The sequence below is a fragment of the Taeniopygia guttata genome, chromosome 9 (assembly GCF_048771995.1).
Source record: "Taeniopygia guttata chromosome 9, bTaeGut7.mat, whole genome shotgun sequence".
NCBI lineage: Eukaryota > Metazoa > Chordata > Aves > Passeriformes > Estrildidae > Taeniopygia > Taeniopygia guttata.
Window position 1 is genome coordinate 15,748,376 of NC_133034.1, and position 19,792 is coordinate 15,768,167.

The window sequence follows — 19,792 nt, forward strand, 5'->3', positions numbered from 1 at the left end:
CCCAACTGAATGGAAATTCTTTTCTCCAAACCATACAGGACCCTACATTTTCCAGCACTTTGTCCAGTTCACTTCTAAGAATTTCCCAGAGAAAAATATTTCATGGTCTAATAAGCATCAGTGTTGGGAAAACCAGCTGACATTTCCCTCTGGGGTTAACGTGGGCTAAACATCATGAGAATTACATTTTGGCTAAGTAATTCTGCTTCCTCTTACATGATTTCAAAGCACCAATTTCAGCTGAGGTCTCAGGCCTCAATGCCTTGGGTGTCTTTGCCTGGTTTATTTTCTAATATCTGCAAACACAATCCAAGATCTGCTGAAGTCAATAGAGAAGGTAGTTCAGCTTAAAAAAGATTTTTCTCTATTATAAACTCTAAGATTTGCAATGCTAAGGGTGGCTAAGTTTCCCATGATTCAAAAAGCTTGAATTATGCATTGGACAGTTATTAGAAAGCACCCTAAGCAAATACTGGTCACTTCTGGTAACTGAGCATGAGGTATGTTATTTTTAACATGTTTGGCTAACCTCACCTTAAAAATCTCTAGTGACAAGAACTCCATGACATTCCCAAATATTTCAAACTAGTGCATCAGTGTCTACCACTGGGAAGGTTTCCGAAGTGCCCAACCTGATTCTTCCTTGTTACAATTTAAATGCATTATTTCCCAACCTATCTCCATTGCTATGGGGAACAGTGTCCTTCTTCCTCTCTGCATGAGTTTTTCCACATTTTTGAAAGCTCTTTTTGTACTTTATTCTAATTACAGTTAAGTCAGCTTTCCCCCCCTCCTCGTTCTGAGGTTATGTTTTTAAGATCTACAATTGTTCTCACTGTTCTCCTTTGGCATCTTCCCATTGTCCACATCTTCCCTGAAATGTGCTCAGCAAATTGTACACAATGCTCCAGCTGTTTCCCCAGGACTCTGTAGAGTAAAAGAATTACAGATGACTCTCCTGACACTGCATGAGTAACTAGACTCATGGTTCTTCAGAAGTTTAAGATTTGTGCATTCTCCTGCTGCTACACAGCAACCCAAGATATCCTCTGTGCAAGATGTGGAACAAGCTGGCAAAGCTCTTCAGAACTACAAGTAAGGTATGTTAAAAATAATATAAATTTAAAATAGGGTTTCATTAGAAATTGTCATTACCTTTAGTTTAAAGTGAAAAAAATGTAAAAATCCCAAACACTCTGCAGACTTTCATTAACTTACCTGTACTGTCAGTGCCAGATCTATTTTGAAGTACACAAGCCTGACAATACCCTCAGAAGAGAAAAAGAAATGAGCTATTCTCTGGAGGCATTATTATGAATAGCATGTGTTCCTGGCCTGTTTCCTCTGGGCTTATTTTATGAATCAGTCCCCAGGAAAAAAAAAAAAAAAAAAAAAAAAGAATCAGTACCACCATAAGGTCACCATGAACTCAGCTTTTTATTTCAGCAGGACAGTAACTAACCTACAAGCTCTGGGCTGCTACTGGGCTTGAACCTGAAATCCTGAAATGAAATGATGCTACTGAAAGATAATTAAACTGACTTCCATGCCCCAGAGTCAGCACCGTGGGTGCCTAGTTTGTGTTGGGATGTTGACAGAGGAGCCATCTCTCAGGAGGGAGAGCACCTAACCCAGAGTGATCACAGAGATCACTCTGGCAGCTTTGTGATCTTTCAATTCCAGGCTGGAAATATTAGCCCCAGAGCATCCCCAACACTGACAGGGTACCACACAGGTACCTTTGTGCATCACTTTGCAGCACAAAGCAGTGGTCCAGCTGCTGGCTAGAGGAAAAGTGCACAAAACCATTGCTGTGCAGTTCACAACAGGGAAAGTCAAAACAGTCCATCAAACAATCCAATGTGGGTTAAAATACGAAGGCCAGGATATAAGGCAAAACTAAAAGACAAATTATTCTTTGGAAGTCCCCCAAAATATGTATTTCCACTCATTTGGTCCTGAAGACAAGCTGTTCCCTCCCAGGTCGTCATGCTCTCTTCTTTACAGGCTTCACTGGCCTTTGAGGAGGCTCATAATAGAATTTTGAAGAGGAAAGGCTTGTACTGGACTATTATTAGTCAATGGTAAGAGAAGATAAAAGGAAATTAACTTATTTTTTTTAATTCAGTGCCCAGAATTATGATCTAGATTCATCTAATTGTACTTGGATCCAGAGAATTAGTTCCATCCATTGTAACAAATGGAACCAATTGCAAAATTTGCATGTGGGTCAGTGTTTAGAATCCAAGCCAAAGGTTGACAGCAGGCTTTGTTACAACTCCTAGTATTTAAGGAGTAAGGGAAGAAAGAAATGAGGAAAGAGACACTATTTGGCACAAATTTGGCTCTGAAATGCTGAAGCTCTGGTTATCAGGATACCTGCTGCTCACCACAAACACAAAATAGAAAAAAAAAGTATCACTAGCCAACCTTCTAAAAATGATTAATAATAGAATGTACTAGGAGAAACATTAAAACACAATTCTTGGTCTGGGTGAACTTCTTTCAGTATTCTGATTGGATTTATTGCCTTACAAATAATTAGGGAGAGCCTAATAGAAGACCTAAAGACCTTCGGGCAAATAAATGAACACCAGCAATGCTTTGATGCCATTTAATCTACTGCTGCTTCCCAAAGGCTCTCTCCACCCCACTCACTGCCTCAAAAACCATTATTTTCATCTCCCAGTCTCACAGGGTCTGGAACAGCCACATAATTGTGCTGTGCTTCCAAATACTGCAAGTTGTAAAGTTGGGTTATTCTGCTTCCTAAAATACACACACAGGTTCTGGAGACTCCAGGTGAGCTAACACATTTCAACAAAGCCCATTTTATGCTTCTGTTTCAAACTGTTTTCCAAGCTCCCAGCGAGTGGGTAGGAGAAGCAACAGTGGCCGACGTTGGTGAGCACCGTGTGCTGATTCAGTTTCCGCTCATAAAACAGGCTGGGAGCTGCAGGACAAGCAGAGCCTTTGTGAGGGGAGGCACAGAGGTGTCACACGCCTCAAGCATGGCAGCAGGAGCCAGGAACACCAGCACGGGGACAGGGATGGGCAGCCACCCCCCCCCCCCTCACTTCTAATGGTCCCTTTTCTTAAGCGAGGGGCATCCTCCTCACCAAGCAGCCTTCGAGGGGCACCAAGACTTGTTGATGTCTGCACAGTATTCAAGGATCCTTGGAACCAAAATCTTTTAAAAGCACAGACTAAAGCTGGAATTTTGAATCAGCCAGTTCAAACAGTAAACAGGACACTCACTTTTGACAGGGAAGGGGTAATTGGCCCTTGGCACTGCTGAGACTCTCACTCTGGACAGAAGAGCTTTCTGCATACCACAGTTCAGCTCAAACACCAGATACAGCCTGGCTGCAGATCTCTGCTCTGTGCATATTAGCTAGTGCCATCCTCCTGAACCAGCTCTTTCTAGGCAGAACTATTTTAAAACTGACCTTAAAATCTCTTCTACGGAGCCAGCAGCAGTAGAAATCCTTGGTTAGACTGGAGGCTGCTTGCTTCCACCACTCACCAGCATTTCCAAGCATTTGCAGAAGTAAATTGGCTGAAGAACCGGAAAAGATGAAGGTTTCAAGAAACATTCTGACATAGGACTTTATCACTGGTTTCTGTGCAGCTCAGGCAGCAAATGTTGACAATACCAGAAGACTGCCCAGCTCTGTTCTACCAGCCCTGCTTGATAAAGGGAAGGAGTGGGGGAAAACCACAAGAAAATTTCAGCTCATTAAACATGACAGCTTCATCCCCCAAACACTGGGTACAAGGGAAGGTTTGCCTCAAGTGGCTGAAGAGGCATTTATAGCCAGAGGATGGGTGCTATGAGCAGGATTTAAATGCCAGCCCTACATAGAAAACTTTTGTTCCCTGATCTACAGAAAAAAAAAAAATCAAGTCCTCCAAATTCTAAAAACTCTCACTTCTAAGCTTTGACAGTTTGAGCCTCTTAATCCAGGATCACTTCCTTGCAGTGGGCTCCCACCCCAGTTCTGAGGTTGGGGGATGAGACCTGGGGAAGGAGTAAGTTGTCCTTGCTGCATGTGTTTTGGAGGACTGGGAGCCCTGCAACATATATTAAGGCAGGGCAAATCCAAAGTGAATTTGTCTCGAGTGGCAATAGTGATGCCTTAACAGGCTGGTGAGAGTTAAATTCAATCCATGTATCTACAGGAATACAGCAAGAAGATTAACACCCCAAGCTCTTTCAGCTGGCATTTCTCTAAAATGTTTTTGTCTTTTGAGTTTAATTCTCACCCTTGTTTTTGGTGGTTTTAATTTTTGGGTTTTTTTTAATAGGTTGAAATTCTAAGTTAGGCACGTAGCAAAGATCATAATTCAGACCAAATTGTAATCAGTATTTCAAGTTAAGGGATACTTGCTGGGATAAGCCACATCTCCAGACCTGAATTTCTCTCTTTAAACACTAGGGTGGAATCCTGCCTCAGAGATCAGGTCAGGCTCGAGTCCATCTTCTAAAGAGATCTATTGCGGCCCAGTGAGTAATGCTGGGTGAGAATCAAGAGAGCCAGCAAGCATAAAATCCCCTCCTCCTTTCAAAAATTAATTCTGAAAAAAGTAAAACAACTGACATAAACAAGGGCACTCCAATCTATAAAGGGGATGAAAAAATTAAAAAAAAAAAAATTTGCAACCAAAGGTTTTTTGGTCTGTTAAGAGTGATTTTCCATGCCTGTCCCATGCTTTCTGCAAGCACTATTTGGACCGAACTGTGGGGCAAAGGGAAGAAAACCATGATAAAAACCACCAAAAGCAAACACCACCATTGCTCGTAGGAGCAAGGAAAGCTGTTCCAGAGGGAGCACCTGTGCCGGGAGAGGGCGCATGGTCCAGCAGAGCCGGAGCCCCCAGCCGGGAGCGGAGCCTCCACCTGCCGCGCTCCCCTCCAGCCTTCATCCCTGTTTATCTGCACAGCTGCGCATCCATCAGCTCCCATCCCACACGGGCTTCTCTTCTTTTCGCTCCGCTCGCCTGGCTCCATGGTAGCGCTCGGCTGCCTTACATGACACCATGACCTACTTTATTTTATTTTTTTTTTCCTCCCGGAGAATAGCAAAGCGCTGCTTCAGTGTGGCTTGCAAGGAGGAAAGGCAAAATTAAGGAGTGCTGGCAGAGCAAACCAAGGCCCTTTTCAAAAATTCGGGGCTGTTTGTGAGAGGTTAGGCAAGGAGAGGCAAGGCCAGTCCAGGCACTCCAGACTGCACAGCTATAAACAGGGTGATAACAGGAAGAAAAACAGAAGGGTCTTGTGTTTTGAGTCTGCAAGACAACGCCTGTAATATCTTTACCAAAAAATCAGAGCCCACGGAGCTCAGATCAGCTGGTTCAGAGGCAAGGATAAGACACAGCATCACAGGCTGCAGCAGAGACTCAAGGAAGCAAGTGAGGGAGGACTGGCTCAGGAAACACAGGCTCATTTCTGTCCTCCCCTACAGACACCATCTAAGGAAAATGCTTAGACCCAGAGCCTCCAAGAGAATCAATTACATGCCTATATACCAGAAAAGTCAATCAGCTTAACCATAACCCCGAGGAAATCCTGCTATCTCCTCCACTTTCCAGTGCAAATTACAAATCTACATCCCTTTGAGGATGTGGATTTTAGTCTCCATATGTCTCCCTTCCCTGGTGTTTGAGAAGAGATAAAACTTCCCTAATTCTTCAAGGTATTCTATCCAGCAGCCTGTCAGGCATGCCTAATAATTCAGTGATGGGGTACCTAAAAGAATAATCTGGAAATATCTACTCCTAAAATAGCTAGAATTCGGTCTGTTCTGTGAGACCAGATAATCCTTGAAGAATTTTTGATTCTCTCATCAATCCAGACTTCCTTAATTCTCGAGCTTTCAAAAGCTTGACTAGCACGATTTTAAGGGTACATTGCTTTGGTTTACCATGGCTTTCTTGAAACACAAGGGTGGTTGTCCTTGGCAGGCAAGCTCAGAGCATACTTGCAGCAGGGCAGGCAGTATTAGTCTGCACTCTAACAAGACTGGAGAGTCAAGACAAACTATTTCCAGACTGGTATTTGCCTTTTTCATTGCTGGAGAGCTTGCAGGACAAACAGAATGTATTGCCATGTTTGCAGGTCAGGCCCAAAGGGTCCCCATGATTTTTGCTCTTTTCCTTTCAGGACCTGGTTTGCAATGGGGCCAATGCAGACATAGTTTGGCAAGAACAGCACAAACCCTGGCAATATTCATGTGCCTTGGGATAACACTCAGTGGGAATCACTGGCAGAATTGTAACCTTGAACCAGGCACTGAAAACCTGACCTAAGGAATAGGTCCAGCAGCTGCAGGCATTAATATATTCAATCTCAGAATTTTAATCATTACAGTGCCTGCTGAGGAGGCAGCTCCTGGAGGGAGCTAAAGAGCTTTAAGGTGCAGCACTAAGCTTTGAGTGCTTCTTACTATCAAGATTAGGACCTGGCCCAACTGGACAGCTGCTGGAAGTTACTGCCACTGTACTCACCAGCCACGGATGCATAAGGCTATGTTGCTGCTGTTCAGGGAAAATGATTTTGTTTCACTCACCTCTGAATAACCCCTTGGGGTTTATTCTTGCTGAGCATGTCAGCAGCTGGGGCAGGAGTTGCTGAATGTCCAACATCTCATACTTCACCAAAATACAGACCCCATCCACCTCAGCAGTGTCCCAGATACACCACTTACCCTGTGCTGTGTCCAGCTGCACTGGCCCACAGAGAGAAGCTGCACTTGGGAATGTTCCAAGTACCAAGCCCTGCTGGAGAGTCAGCTGCAGACTGCAGCCTCTCTTCTGTCACATACCATCCATGTCTCCTTCATATGACCCAGAGTGGGTCATATGTTAGTAGGAGGGGGGAAAAAAATCAAAAAGAATGCTGACAAACAGATCTTCACTACAGAATGCATTTGTGAATAGAAAACAGGCTCCAGGGCTCACAACCTAAATGCAGATACCAGCAGCTCCTAAAAATATATCTTCAAAAAAAACCCACACCTGAAAACTGCCCCTCAGTGCAGGAGACACTGTTCCCTTCTAAGCATTTTTTTTTTTTTTTCCAGAGCCCTTCTGGAGCCCAGCTGCTCTGCATAATCCCTGCTTAGGGACAACACACAGCAGCCCAACACAAGCTGCTCTCAGTTTTCCACTGCAATTAGCATAGGTGGTATTTATCTTATTTTAGAGTGACCTGGCTCCTCTGGGGAAAGCCCTTGTCTCCAGCTCACTCAAAGACACAGCAGCTGTTTCTCTGCTTTCAGCATGAAGTGTCCTTGCAAATGGCTGGGATGGATGAGTAGAGGGTAAATGAGAGTCAGTACCACCTAAGCACTGAGTGTGCACAGGCTCACTGCTGAACACCTGCAATTCTTCCCCAGAGGCCACAGATAAATTTCAGTGGCCTTGTCAAGGGTTCAGGGAGCTGCTTTCCAAAAGCCACAGATTCCCTGGGTTGCCCAAAACTTGCAGACAGAAGAATAAAACAATCCCCTCTCAGCTGACCTGCATGCAAAGAATAAATACAAGAGGCAACTGGCAGCATCAAGGCACTCTGCACTCCCTTTTGGCTCAAACACGTGCTTTTGGGCTTCAGAGATGTGCAGCTGGCATACCCCAGGAGCTACTTCCCTCCCCAGACATATGTCAGCATGCCTAGAGCACACCAACACAAACATCTGCATTCAGACAAACAGGGCCTTTTGAAGCAGATCTCCAGCTCATCCCCACTCACTGCACTTTGGTTCACATCCCAAGGTGATCTTGGAGGATGCAAGGGGCACTCCTTTCAGATGAAGCCAGCCAGAGATTCATGCCAGAGCATACCAAACACTCCAGACACCCACATCCAATCCTAAGAACTGGAGAGTAGATCTAATCCAGAAATGCCAACAGCACTGACCTCAGCACCATCTGATTTACCCTTCAGAACCACTCACAGTGCTTGGTGACACAGAACCCCAGAACAGTCTGAGCTGGAAGGAACCCACCCTCAGAGCCACTCCAGCTGTGCTGTGCTCCCACCTGTCTGACTGCTTTCACCTTCTTCTCTTGCCTGGTGCTTCACTGATCAGTCATCAGAGACAATCTCTCAGCCTTTACTGCTTGCAATTGTGATAGCTATCCCAACAGGGCCTTCGTTCTCCCTGCCCAAGATGTCTGAATAAAACAAAATTAATTCATTGCAGTTTTTATTGCTTCCAATTTTGCTTTCTACAGATGTTTCCCCCATTTCACCAGGAACCATTATACTTCAGTTTCAGCTGCAGAAAATATTAACCCATTATGAATGGGCAATATTGACCTATTTTGAAAAGCTGGTTCTAGTTCCTCTACCACAATAAACAATAGCAGCAAAGCTGTTTGGCACTAGCCACCTTCAGAGAGGCTATTCATATTCTGGTGTTTGTGCATGGTTTACGGCAGGGATTCTGCATTGTTTATTTTCTGTTTCTCTGCAGACAGTGCCATTGTTAAACAGCATGTGTCCCAGAGAATCCACCCTCTCCATGGGATCTCCTCCCAGCTATTACAGCACTTCCCAGAAACCTACTGAGCTTTGGAATAAACAAGTCTCAATGGGGGGACTGAGCCCACACCCAAGAACTACAGTGCCATGAAGCCTCCATAGCAATGAAAGTAACTTGGCTTTGCATGAAACCTTCCTTTTTCCTAATGAAAACCCTGTGCTGTCACCCTTCCTAATGATGCTCTCTTGTCCCTTAGAGGCAGAGGACACAATAATGGACTTCTCTCTGACTTGGTCCAGCTATGATATGGGCCACAAGAGAGGCTTTCCTTCTGACCCATGAGCATGGGCACCCAAAGCATTTCACCTTGGATGGAAAGAGCAGAGGTCAATCTTTGGTACAGATGAGCTGGAAAGGGGGATGAGGAAGCAGGGAATTCCTCCCAGCACTGAGAAGCCTTCCACATAGTCAGTTTGTTTTTCCTCACCCATGCAAAGTTAGACCAAATGCCAGATTTGGGGTCAGGAAGGAAACTCCTCCAACTGCAACGACCACTATGTAAATAACTTTTGTCTTTTTATTTTCCCCCCCTGCAGTTTGGGGCTTGATAGATCCTCAGTATCATCTAGCCATTCTGCCCTGGCAAACACCCTCCCAGCAGCACTGGAAAGCCTCTGCTGGCATTTTGCCTGGCATATATTCCCTCATCTGTTGTCATGCGATACAGAGAGATGCTCTGCAACATGTTATATTAGCAAAGGCCAGGGAGGCCCTGCTGGTCTAAACATCTCATATGCAGTAAATTAGGATTGCGGCAACTTTGATTCATTGATTCAGACACTGCACTTCATACTCACATTCCTAGGGTTTTGGGTTTTTTCCTGACTGGCAACAGATGTCCAACATTTCTGCTGCACAAGGGAATCACTGAGCAGTGAAGACATGGGCTCATTGTAGGATCTGTAGCTGGCAGCCCACCTCTTTTCTGGGCCAGAGCAGGCCTAGACTGACAAGCAATATCAGTGATTGTTCTCCATATGGCATGAGAGGGAAATGCTCCCAAACAGGAAAAGAAACACTCAGTCCTACATTTCAAAGATTTTGCCAGCTGACCTCAGATTCGCTCTTTTTTTGCATTGGCTTTGAAAAGCATTTACCCATCTATCTGGATCTTTCAACATTACCATGTTTACAAGACATGCACATTTCGCTGCTCTTCATAATTCATTCCCACTACAGCCAATCTCACACACAGTCAAAGCAGAAGCCCTTCAGAAGCACTAAACCCAGTGCTAGGTTGCATAAAAATGATAGCTCCCATATGTCCTTACAAACACCATGCCAAACTGTATTGTGCTGTATTTACATTGTGTTAACATCTACCAAATTACCAAGCCAGCAGGAGAACATACACCCATTCACATTTCTAAACAAGGTTTAGAGTCTGGGTGAGAATTTAGTTGTTGGTTTGTTTGGGTTTTTTGTTTTTGTTTTGTTTTTTTTATGCAATGCCTATGGGAAAAAAAAAAAAAGAAAATTTTAGCATAAACTTGGTCTGCAGTTTCATGTTACTTGCCAGAACTAAAACATCTGCATCCTGTGGTATCAGTCCACTTGGGAACTTAGTTAATTCAGAGGCAGCTAGAGTTTTGAATGGTATTACCCTCGGGAGAGCTTCCTGTCCTCCTGATATTTCACGTGGTTCAAAAGAAAAGAACTTAAGCTACCATGACTAAATTTTTTCTTTTATATTTCAGTTTATTTTCAAGTGTACGTTTCTACAAAACAGGGAATCAGGTCCAGTAATACAAACTGAGAAACTGAAATTACACTCTGGAAATTTCCTTCCTATCCAGGGATATTTCCTGGCTATCAGCCTTCTGATTTTCCTGGACCTGGGCTTTCTTTACAGCTACTAGCTGATCAGTCTCAATGCTTGTAATATTACAATGCTTGTAATAAGAGTCCCTCACCATAGTTTTTCAGATGAGCACCAAGATCATTCCCTAGGGAGGCACAGAAAGACAAAAGTGCCAAACAGATCCGAGTAATGGTCTGTAAAGCCTGTTCCTCCCTAAGAGCAGCAGAAGAGAGACAAATTAAGCTCTTGACCTCCTGCCCAAGCTCATGAAATCTTTTTCTGACCTGGCTAACTAAGCAGTAGATTGTATTTGTAGGCCAAAGACTGGGACCTTTCCTTTTAATCTATATGGTTACAGGCAATACCTCTCATTACTTACAGTTGTACACAGTCATCAGTAAGATTAATTCTAAAACCTCTGTGAAAAATACCAAACTACCTGGCCCAGATTTGAAGCAGAAGTCAGGATACAGAAAAAGTTACCTGTCCTTTAGAGGTAGCTTCTGGGTTCTGACTGTGCTACAGCTTCAGGGGAATCATGGCTGCCTCTTCTGGTATAAAGAGATGTTCAGCAGGATTTGGGTCACAAAGTGCATCAGTGCCCAGACCAGCCAGAGCTGAACGCTGGAGACAACAATGAGGAACAAACCTGAACCAGACCAGACCTGGGGACATGAAAAGTGGGTCATAATAGACTGCTGTACAGAAAAGCTGCACAACCTCAGAGCCCTGGTGTAACAAGAGGGTTACCTGCTGAACCACTCAGGCAAGCTTTCATCATAGACTATTTTTCTTGCTGTTCCTCATAAGTCACACTCTTCAGCTTCTCTTACACAGGTCAAAGGATGTGGCAGCTTTGAGTCTGCTCACTTAAGGTTGATCTAAACAGACACAGAGGAAAGATAAAAGATCTTTTAAAGATTTGCTCACCTGTCCATTAAACCTGAAACACCAGTGTAGTGGAGTGGCAACAGGCTTCAATTCTTCAGGCATCATTTCAGGTGTATAAAACTACAGATTTAAATTAATTTGTCATTATCAAAATACCAGTTTATAGCCATTATATTGATGACAGAAGGCAAAGCACAAGAATGGTATTCATCATACGTGCCTTATTATAACTTTGTTAATTCTTCATGCTTGAGACGTTTGTCAGATCTAGAACAAAAGGAGCACAGATCACTACTTCCACGCAACGAAACTAATGGAGATGATTTTTAGATACTTCTGTTTGAAACTACACATGCATTTGCTAGACAATGCAAGTGAAAAAGCTTTGTAGTCACCAGCTTGGGCATAAAACCCAAGGGAGTTTCTGGGTGGTCACATCCAATTCTCCAGGCTGCCATATTTTAGACAGCGTTTTGGATCATCTCTACAAGTAAGTTCATGCTGAGGTCTTGGATTTCAACCAGGGTTTTGTCCTCCTTTTCTATCTGTGATGGTGCTGCTGCTGCTCTCTTTGGTCTTCTAGCAGCATACACTGAGTATTCAGGGTGAGCAGAGGCAAGGTATGTTTCAAGAAAGGATCTCATGCTTGAAGGAGGATTTAAGCCTGTCCATCAATGTTTTTAAAAAAGGTCACTCATTTTGTCAGGAAACCTAGTAGTCTACATCAAAACTTGTGGTTCTTTTGTACTGCTTCAGGCTTGAATTGAAAAAAAAAACCATACAGTAAAATGCCACACCTTTCCTCTCCCTTGTTTCTTTGAGGGACTCAGAATCTGATTAAAAAGGATTGCCATAGGCACAGGTAGGTCGCAAAGATGCTGACAGCCTCTACCATGCAGGATGGACCAGCTGTGTTTCTAAGAACAAATTCAGCCACTCTGGAAGGGAGGGAGCAAACACAAGAATTTGCCTGTGGTCCACAACTTATTTATAGCCACAACTGCAGTTAGAGCTCAGGTCTTGCTGGCCACTAGGAAAGCACAGTCTGAGCTTCAGCCATCTGTTTGAAGGTTAGGCAGCCTCCATCTCTGCCAATTCCTAAACTTTAATGAAAATAGTGTTGTTCTTTTTTTTCTTCCTTCCGTTAAAGCTCCTCCCAAGCTTAGATTTAAGAGCCTAACAGCAACATTTTAAAAATACCTCTGTGATTTGGGACCACAAGTCACAGTAATTTCATGCAGACACTGTGGTGAAGACTGACCACTGACCAACTCCTACTATGGAAAAATTTTGGCCACTGTCATCCTGAAAGATGGCAAGGAAAGGGCTCATCTCCAGAGAGACAGTGCAGCTTTTGAAAAACATTTTAGTAATACTTTGTCATACACAGCACCAGAGCTGGAGTTGCTAGAACTCATTCCTCTGGGATGTAAATGCTTTTCCTCAGAATGATATTTAAACTATATAGTCATTGTTTTTGAGCACAGTTCAAGACATTCCTTTCCCCTTAGCATATATGCCTCTTTGACCTTAACCTAGGAGTTGTGAGAACTCGGAAGGACTTTTGGTAAGTGAGCCATACTATATGTGAAGAAATATAATTAATTACTCTTGGAGTCAGGGAATGTCCACTATCTAAACTTCACATTTCAGTTTGGGTAACAAAACATCTTTGAAAATCCAAACTTACCCTGGAACGTACCTGTATCTTTTGTTATGAACTTACTTCTAAGTATCTGAGTAGTCCAGTTCTCTTAACATCTGCCCTGAAATGGACCTTCCTATATCTTAAAAAAAAAAAAAAAAAAAAAAAAAAGGAAAAAAAAGAGCAAACGTTGTCTTCCCAGAGCATTGGTTGGATCTTTTAGCTGAAAGGGCCAACTGATGGGTTGCACAATTTTGATGTTTAATTTTAGTGTAGAAGAGAAACCCCACTCCTTCACCTTCCACAAAAGCTTCAGGAAAATGCTTCAAGACCAGTATTTGCTGCTAGCAAAAGGCTCATTGCACACAACCTCCCAGGGGAAATCTCACAAGAGGAAAGGCTCTCCAAGACAAAGATCTCTTCCAAACAGCGGGAAAACAATATGCCTCCATTAATTTACTCAAGATACTGGAACTTTTGCAGAGCTGTGCTACAGATTTGTGCAATACTCCATATTGCAAACCTCAAGGTTCTAAGGAAAATATAAAAGAAGGGGAGAAGAAGCCTACACATGGAGAACTCTGATTTCTGGTCTTGTATCTTGCACCCTTATTAGGGCAGCTCAGGGGAGGTCAGGACTCCCCAGCATTGTACACCTGCTGTCTCCAGGGCTAAGTGAGCACCCAGCTGATTCATTTTCATACACAAATCCCCCTTTCTGAGAGGTGCTCTTGTTACTCCCTCACTGCCCACCACAGGCAGCATTTGTCAGCCTCCAGCACACAGAGGTTGTCTCTGCCCAAATCAGCTTCCAGTCCTGATGACTGAGAACACAAGGTGCTTGGGGTTCACACACCTGTTCACAGCCAAGAACAGAGCCCAGGAGCCCTGGATGGTGATCAAAACCCTTATCTCCCTCCCAGGGTGTGATCAGATCCAAACAAACTTGAAAACAAACTTGCACCTGAATACATTTGCCTATACAACAGAGTTGACTTTTCTTCCATAGCACAAGTCCAACCTAGACCACTACTCAACAAATTCAATGACCTCCAAGGACCACAGGAAAAATAAGTGCGCTAACAAACTGTTTGATCAGTAAAGAAAAGGACTTAGTACTTCTGGGATGATTGGAAAAAAAATGTGGAATGCAAAAATGAATGGTCACAGAAGAGAGGCTTGGCAAGGACTCCATGCCAGCTGAGCAGCCCTAACATCTGGGAGCAATGAGTGCCTCAGATCAGAGGCCCTCAGCCATGCTCTCAACACCACAAAGTGTTTCAAAGCAAAGGGTAAGGTGGGGGCAAGGCTGCATTTACTTATTGGCAGCACCCAGACATATGCTGACAGAGGGGCCAGGAAACCAAGGCAGTGGGAGAGGCCACCAGTCATGGCTCAGCAGGCAGGTAGGGAGCTCTCACAGCACTTCATCCACCTCCATCAGGGCCCCAGCACAGCCAGGTTTGCTGCCAGGGGCCAGCAATGACCATCAGTAAACTACCACAAAGCTGCTCTCCTCAACCCACACCAAACCACAACCCTTCTCCAGAGCAATGAACACTGCAGCTGAACTTCCCTACTCACTGCCACCTTGAAAAAAAGTATGAAAACATGTCATCATCAGTTTTTCCTTTGTGCTGCATTGGACTTTGCTATTGCCTGTCTTGCTCCTCACCATCATCCTAGGAACATCAAATACTGAACAGACGAGGATAAGAGAGGGCCTAACACAGCCGTGGGCCCCCTTGAAAGATAAAGGGCAACCACCAGGATGATAAGCTACAAGTATTTTAATTTCCACATGGACAAAGATCACCTTAGAAAATACTCTGAAAGAAAAACGAATTCCCCAACTTCTTATGTTATTTAAAAACTGCAAAGAGTTCAAGATAGGGAAAGGTGAGTGGACAGTCAGTCAAACACCAAAAACCTTGAGTAACTTTAACAGCACATATAACTTTGGCACACAAATTACCTCTCCAGACAGCTTCTGCAAGGCCTAAGCAGCTTAGCAGGCTGGTAAGAAAATTTGAAGTGACTGTGAACTGTGATGCTGTGAATCAGGTCAGCCTTTTCTAGTGTGGCTGCTGCTGTCATCCCAGACTTTGGCTTTGCCTGCAGCCCACCACTGAAACCTTCCATCAGGCTGCTTGTTTACCTGCAAGGAAAGATGGCTTTAGGTTCAGATGTTAGTTTAGACTTCACACAGGCTCCCATTCCAAATCCACTACTTGTTTCCTGTTGTCATCCCACACCTTCACTTGCATAGGCAGGCTGTAAATACATTAACAACCTACACCATTCTTGCTCAGTTATGACAAGGGCTATAAAAAAATAGAAGTTATGAATGCATCAAAGTCTGCAAATCTCTCCCTTCCTCCCCATTCTGCTCTAGGCTTGTGCTTTTTGGTTGGTTTTTTTTTTTTTTTTTTTCCCCTCCTCTTTCCTGGGAAATTTGATGAAGGAGGGTGGAGTGGCTGGGGCTAGGTACAAATATTCAGACAGTCTCTTAGCAATAAATGGATCTCAGTCAGTTCTATTATCTGTCTGGCTGTAGCTCCCATTATCTGCTGTGAATTGTAGCAGTGATCTCTGGAACAGCATTCGGGCACCATTATTACTTCCACACCCTCCACAGACTGCACTGTAACAAGGCATGCTGGATAATACTTGCCATTAGAAGAGGGAACATAAAGGCTTCAAGCTATGACTAACACAGTAAAAGGCTCTGCATGGGGCTTTTACATTCATTGACCAGGGTTTGTTATTAAAGAAAATTCTAGGTTCAAAACCTAGACCTGCATTTTATACAGCACATCAGCTGACTTATACAAAAAGGTGATTTCATCCTGTTCACACTCACTTCCCCACTCCCCTCAGCTAAATCCTCATGGAAGGCTGCAGCTGGAGAGTGGGGAAGGCATAGCACAGGCCTGCCTGGAGCACAGAGTCCCCAAATGGGGACCATAAGCCCAAAGCAGTGAATTTGTCCGGGCCAAAGTGCCTGGGAGCCTGCGAGGCACCACAAATGCGAGCACCACAGGGAGCATCCAGAATTCAGAGCTGAAAGCCTCCAAAGCATCACTCACATGGCTCCTTGTTAGGAACAGGAGTTTTGGGATCCAAACCCACATCTTACTTCCTCGTGTTTTTCACAAGCCCTTCCATTTGTTTGAGGCCCATCTCAAAAGCCTGGAATGAAATCCAATATCTTCCCCCAGGGTAGGATGAGGGTTTTAAGAGGAAAAAAACCCATAGGTCTCCCTCCCATAGCCAGCAAGGCAAGGCCACAAACATGAGCTCCACCAAAAATCATTTTCTTACGGGTTTCTACCTGGCAATGGATTGGTTTCAGCTTCCCGGACACAGAATCTCTGGACAGAGGTTTTCCTGAAATTGGGATATTTCAGAAACCACCCTCTCCTGCACAGCTTCCCTTACGCTTTTCTCACTTGGACACCTATTTCACAGCAGTGCTTAATATCTTACTATTACCCATCATTCAGCATGGCTGAAAAATTAGTCATCAACCTAAAAAGTTATTAAGAAACACTTGATACTATGATTGCTTTGCTGTGGAATGAAGCAAAGGGAAGAGGTAGGGGAGGGAAGGTGGGTCAAACCTTGCATTTACAGTCAGGAAAGCTTTCCCAGCATAGGAGCAGGTCTCCTGGGGAACATCAGCCCACAGGGGAGCACCCAAGATCCCAGCTTAGCACAGCCCCTTCACCACTGAGAGCCCAGAGGCAGCTGGCAGAGGCTGCCTTAAGTAGAGCTGCTGCTCTCCAGCAGCACCACCCATGGCTAATGTGCTCCAGATGAAAGTCATTCCTCGGCCAAAAATTGCTCCTAGGCCTCAGCTGGGAAATGTAGCCCTTCTCCCTGCTCTGCCCTTGGGCATTTGGGTCCAGGAGCAGGGCTGGCCACTCTCTCATCTGTGCACAGAGCAGCTTGGGGACAGGGACACCAGCTGGCTCTGGAGCCGTGGGCTGTGAAGCCCAGGGAAAGATATGGGAAAGGAGGGAAGGAGCACAAGAGGAGCTCCACAGGGTCCTCTCAGGTCAGGGACTTGCAGCTGCTGCCACCAGCAACATCTCTTACCATATCTGTGTGTACCCCAAGGCATGGCTTAGGCAGAGGGGCCCAGTGCTGCTTTCCTGCATCTTTGGATGGCTTTTGGCCACCCCAAACTGCTGTCCCAGGCCACCCTCGGCTCTTTCCACTGCTCCCACCCAGTGTCCCAGGAGCTCCTCCAGCTCTGCAGATGGTGTGATGTGCAAGCCTGAGCTGGAGACAGTGAATGGCACTAGAAAAAGGGGAAAGTTATAATGGGGAGATAAGGGGGACAACTGGGAGCACTGAAAAAGGGCATGGGATTGACCACAACCACAAAAAGCAGAACGAACAAAGTATCACACCTCTTCATGGCTATTTTCACACCATGCACAGTCGAACTCAAGGCAACTCCAGGTGTAAGGAAAAGTAACCTGTTCAGGAAAAACAAGAACCAACAGCCTGTAAAAACATGGCATCTCCTTAGGCAAGATTTTTTGTGAGGCAGAGCTGAGCTATTGTGTGCACCTGCTCAACCCCACCACCCTGAGAAGGCAATTGCTGGGAAGGGGCTGCCACTGGCTGAGAGTCCTCATGCCCACAGTAGGGCTGGCTGGAATAGGCAGTCTGAAAAACTATCTTTCAAGTGGCTTTCTGTCAGGCAGTGCCAAATATTTGTGAGGATGTTTTGAGAAGGAAAAAAAAAAATAAATACTCCCCCCATTTTTTATGTTAATAAAAACATATTTGATTTGTATACAGTTCATGTGCTTCATGAAAGTGCTACTTACTCTCCCAAACAGAGGAGAAATAGAACCTTTTTTTTTGCATCCCACCCTTCCTCCTGCCTTACCCTTTTTGCTTTTATGATGCAGCATTTATTTCAGTCGGAATTGTGCCCAGCTTATTCCGCCTTTCGCATGGCACATCCTCACCTCTCTTCCCACTCATAACAAAAATAATAATAACTTGCAAATCTATGTCAGTGGAAACTTGAAAAAACATTCTGAAGGGAAAAAAAGTCGTCGTCAAACACAAAGCACAGAAGGACTCCAACACTGCCCCCCACACCCCTTTCCACAACTTTTTCCTTTGGTGAATACATTTTTTCCAAGGTCACCTCGGAGGCTTTTCCTAGTTGGCCATTAAAACAAAAAAAACTCTGCCTGCCCCAAGAAGCACACGAAGCCATCACTGTGGCTTGGACTGTCTCCCTGTGTATGGATGCCATGGGAGAAGCAGCAGGGCGGGGTGTGGGGGGGTGAACTGATATTTTTCCAAGACTTTTTCTCTCACCAGAGGAGGATGAAGATGGAGTGATGAGTGAGGTTCCGTTTGTCTGGCAGCATGAGTCACTCAGCAGCAGTTTCCGAGATACACTTTTTCTTTTTTTCTTTCCATTACAGAAATTGGTGTCATTTATTCCTTCCTTCTTCTCAAGTAAAAAAAAAAAAAAAAAATTAAAAAATCCTGCTACCGTTATGTCTAATTTATTCTGGGAACTTGTCTGAGGACCCACCAAACCTGGGGGGGGGAGGGTGATTTGAAACACAATCCAAAATATAATCGGCTCTGGAAGCTTTTAAAGAGACTCCTTTAAGGCTGTGCCAAACCTTAAAGAAGGAAAATACTTCCACTAAATCCCTCCCACCATGAATGGGATCCTGTATGTCTGAGGCTTTTTATTGGATGGGTGGTTTTGGATTGTTGGTTGGTTGTTTTTTTTATATCAAAGATGTTACTCTTTCAAATAGGGTCTGAGCTCTGTGGCTTTTCGGCAGGCAGTGAATACTTGCTCCTCGGGCATGCAGAGATCTGACACAGCCCTCCCCCACACTGGGTCGGGTTCTCATGCTAAGATCTGGCTCCTGGAGCTTGAGCTGTTGTTTTCTTCTGGAAGCTGTTTTTCCCCCCTCTTCACCCTTTAAAAGCAAAACTAAACAGTACTAAGCTGTTTAAAAGAAAAAGAAAAAGAAAAAAAAAAAAAAGCCTCACAGGGCCCAGAAACCCAGCCTGACCTCCTTACTCCTGAAATATCAAAATATTCCCACTGTCTGCAGGCAAGGGCTGGTGCTGCCTGTGCTACCTCTACCAGCTCCTCTGCCTCCAGCCAGAACCAGGGCAGGAGAAAGCCCCGTCAGCGGGCAGAGAACACGAACAAGGCATCACAGTTATAGTCAAGACCATCCAACCAATGGTAGGAGTAATGAGTGAACATACCCTGGCTTCCTCTTATTTCCAGACAAAAGTAACCCCTTAGGTCTTGCTCCAAGCCCCAAACTGACCAAACCCAAGCTGTCCCCCTGCTGTGACTCCCCTGTGTGGCAGAGCTGAGGCAGGCTTTAAATGGGGACAATACTAAACTTGTCCCCTGCATTACCAGAGAGCAAGGATGATTGCAGAGCCAAAGTTTAATTATTTTGATGGAAAAGTATCTCAGGGAGTAATGGAAAGACTGTTATATTTTATCTAGAGTTGGATGCCCTGCTGCCCTATAGCTCTTTCCTTCCAGCTACGTGTACATCCAGGTCTGGAAATGCATACCACTGTAAGTTCTGTTTTACAATGAGCAGCATTAATAAGCCCCACAGCCTGTGGTTTTTTGTTCTCTCAGATGCCACATTTAACCTCTGCTCCTCTGCCCAAGTCTCAGCTCTACCAATCCACCCTGTGCTGAGAGGCTAAAAGGAAAACTCAGCAGCAGGGGAAAGCAGTGCTCTAGGAGCAGAAATCTTTTTCCTGAGTTCAAAAGGCACAGGGAAAAGGCTGCAGGGAAAACGTTTGGATGTTTGTTTGTAGTGAACCACATTTTGTCTGAATGCAGGCATACAGCAGAGAAGGGTCCTTTCTCCATTG

At 44.5% G+C, this 19,792-nt stretch overlaps 1 long non-coding RNA gene across 1 annotated transcript; it reads right to left on the reverse strand.

Annotated features, from left to right (window-relative positions):
• Window positions 1-10,034: 10,034 nt before the first annotated feature.
• On the reverse strand, window positions 10,035-18,827 carry LOC121470457 (uncharacterized). The gene is made up of 4 exons (XR_005981410.2): window positions 18,233-18,827; window positions 17,302-17,370; window positions 14,859-15,041; window positions 10,035-11,228 (listed from the first exon to the last, which is right to left on the reverse strand). It is a non-coding gene; the product is annotated as an uncharacterized lncRNA (long non-coding RNA).
• Window positions 18,828-19,792: the final 965 nt, after the last annotated feature.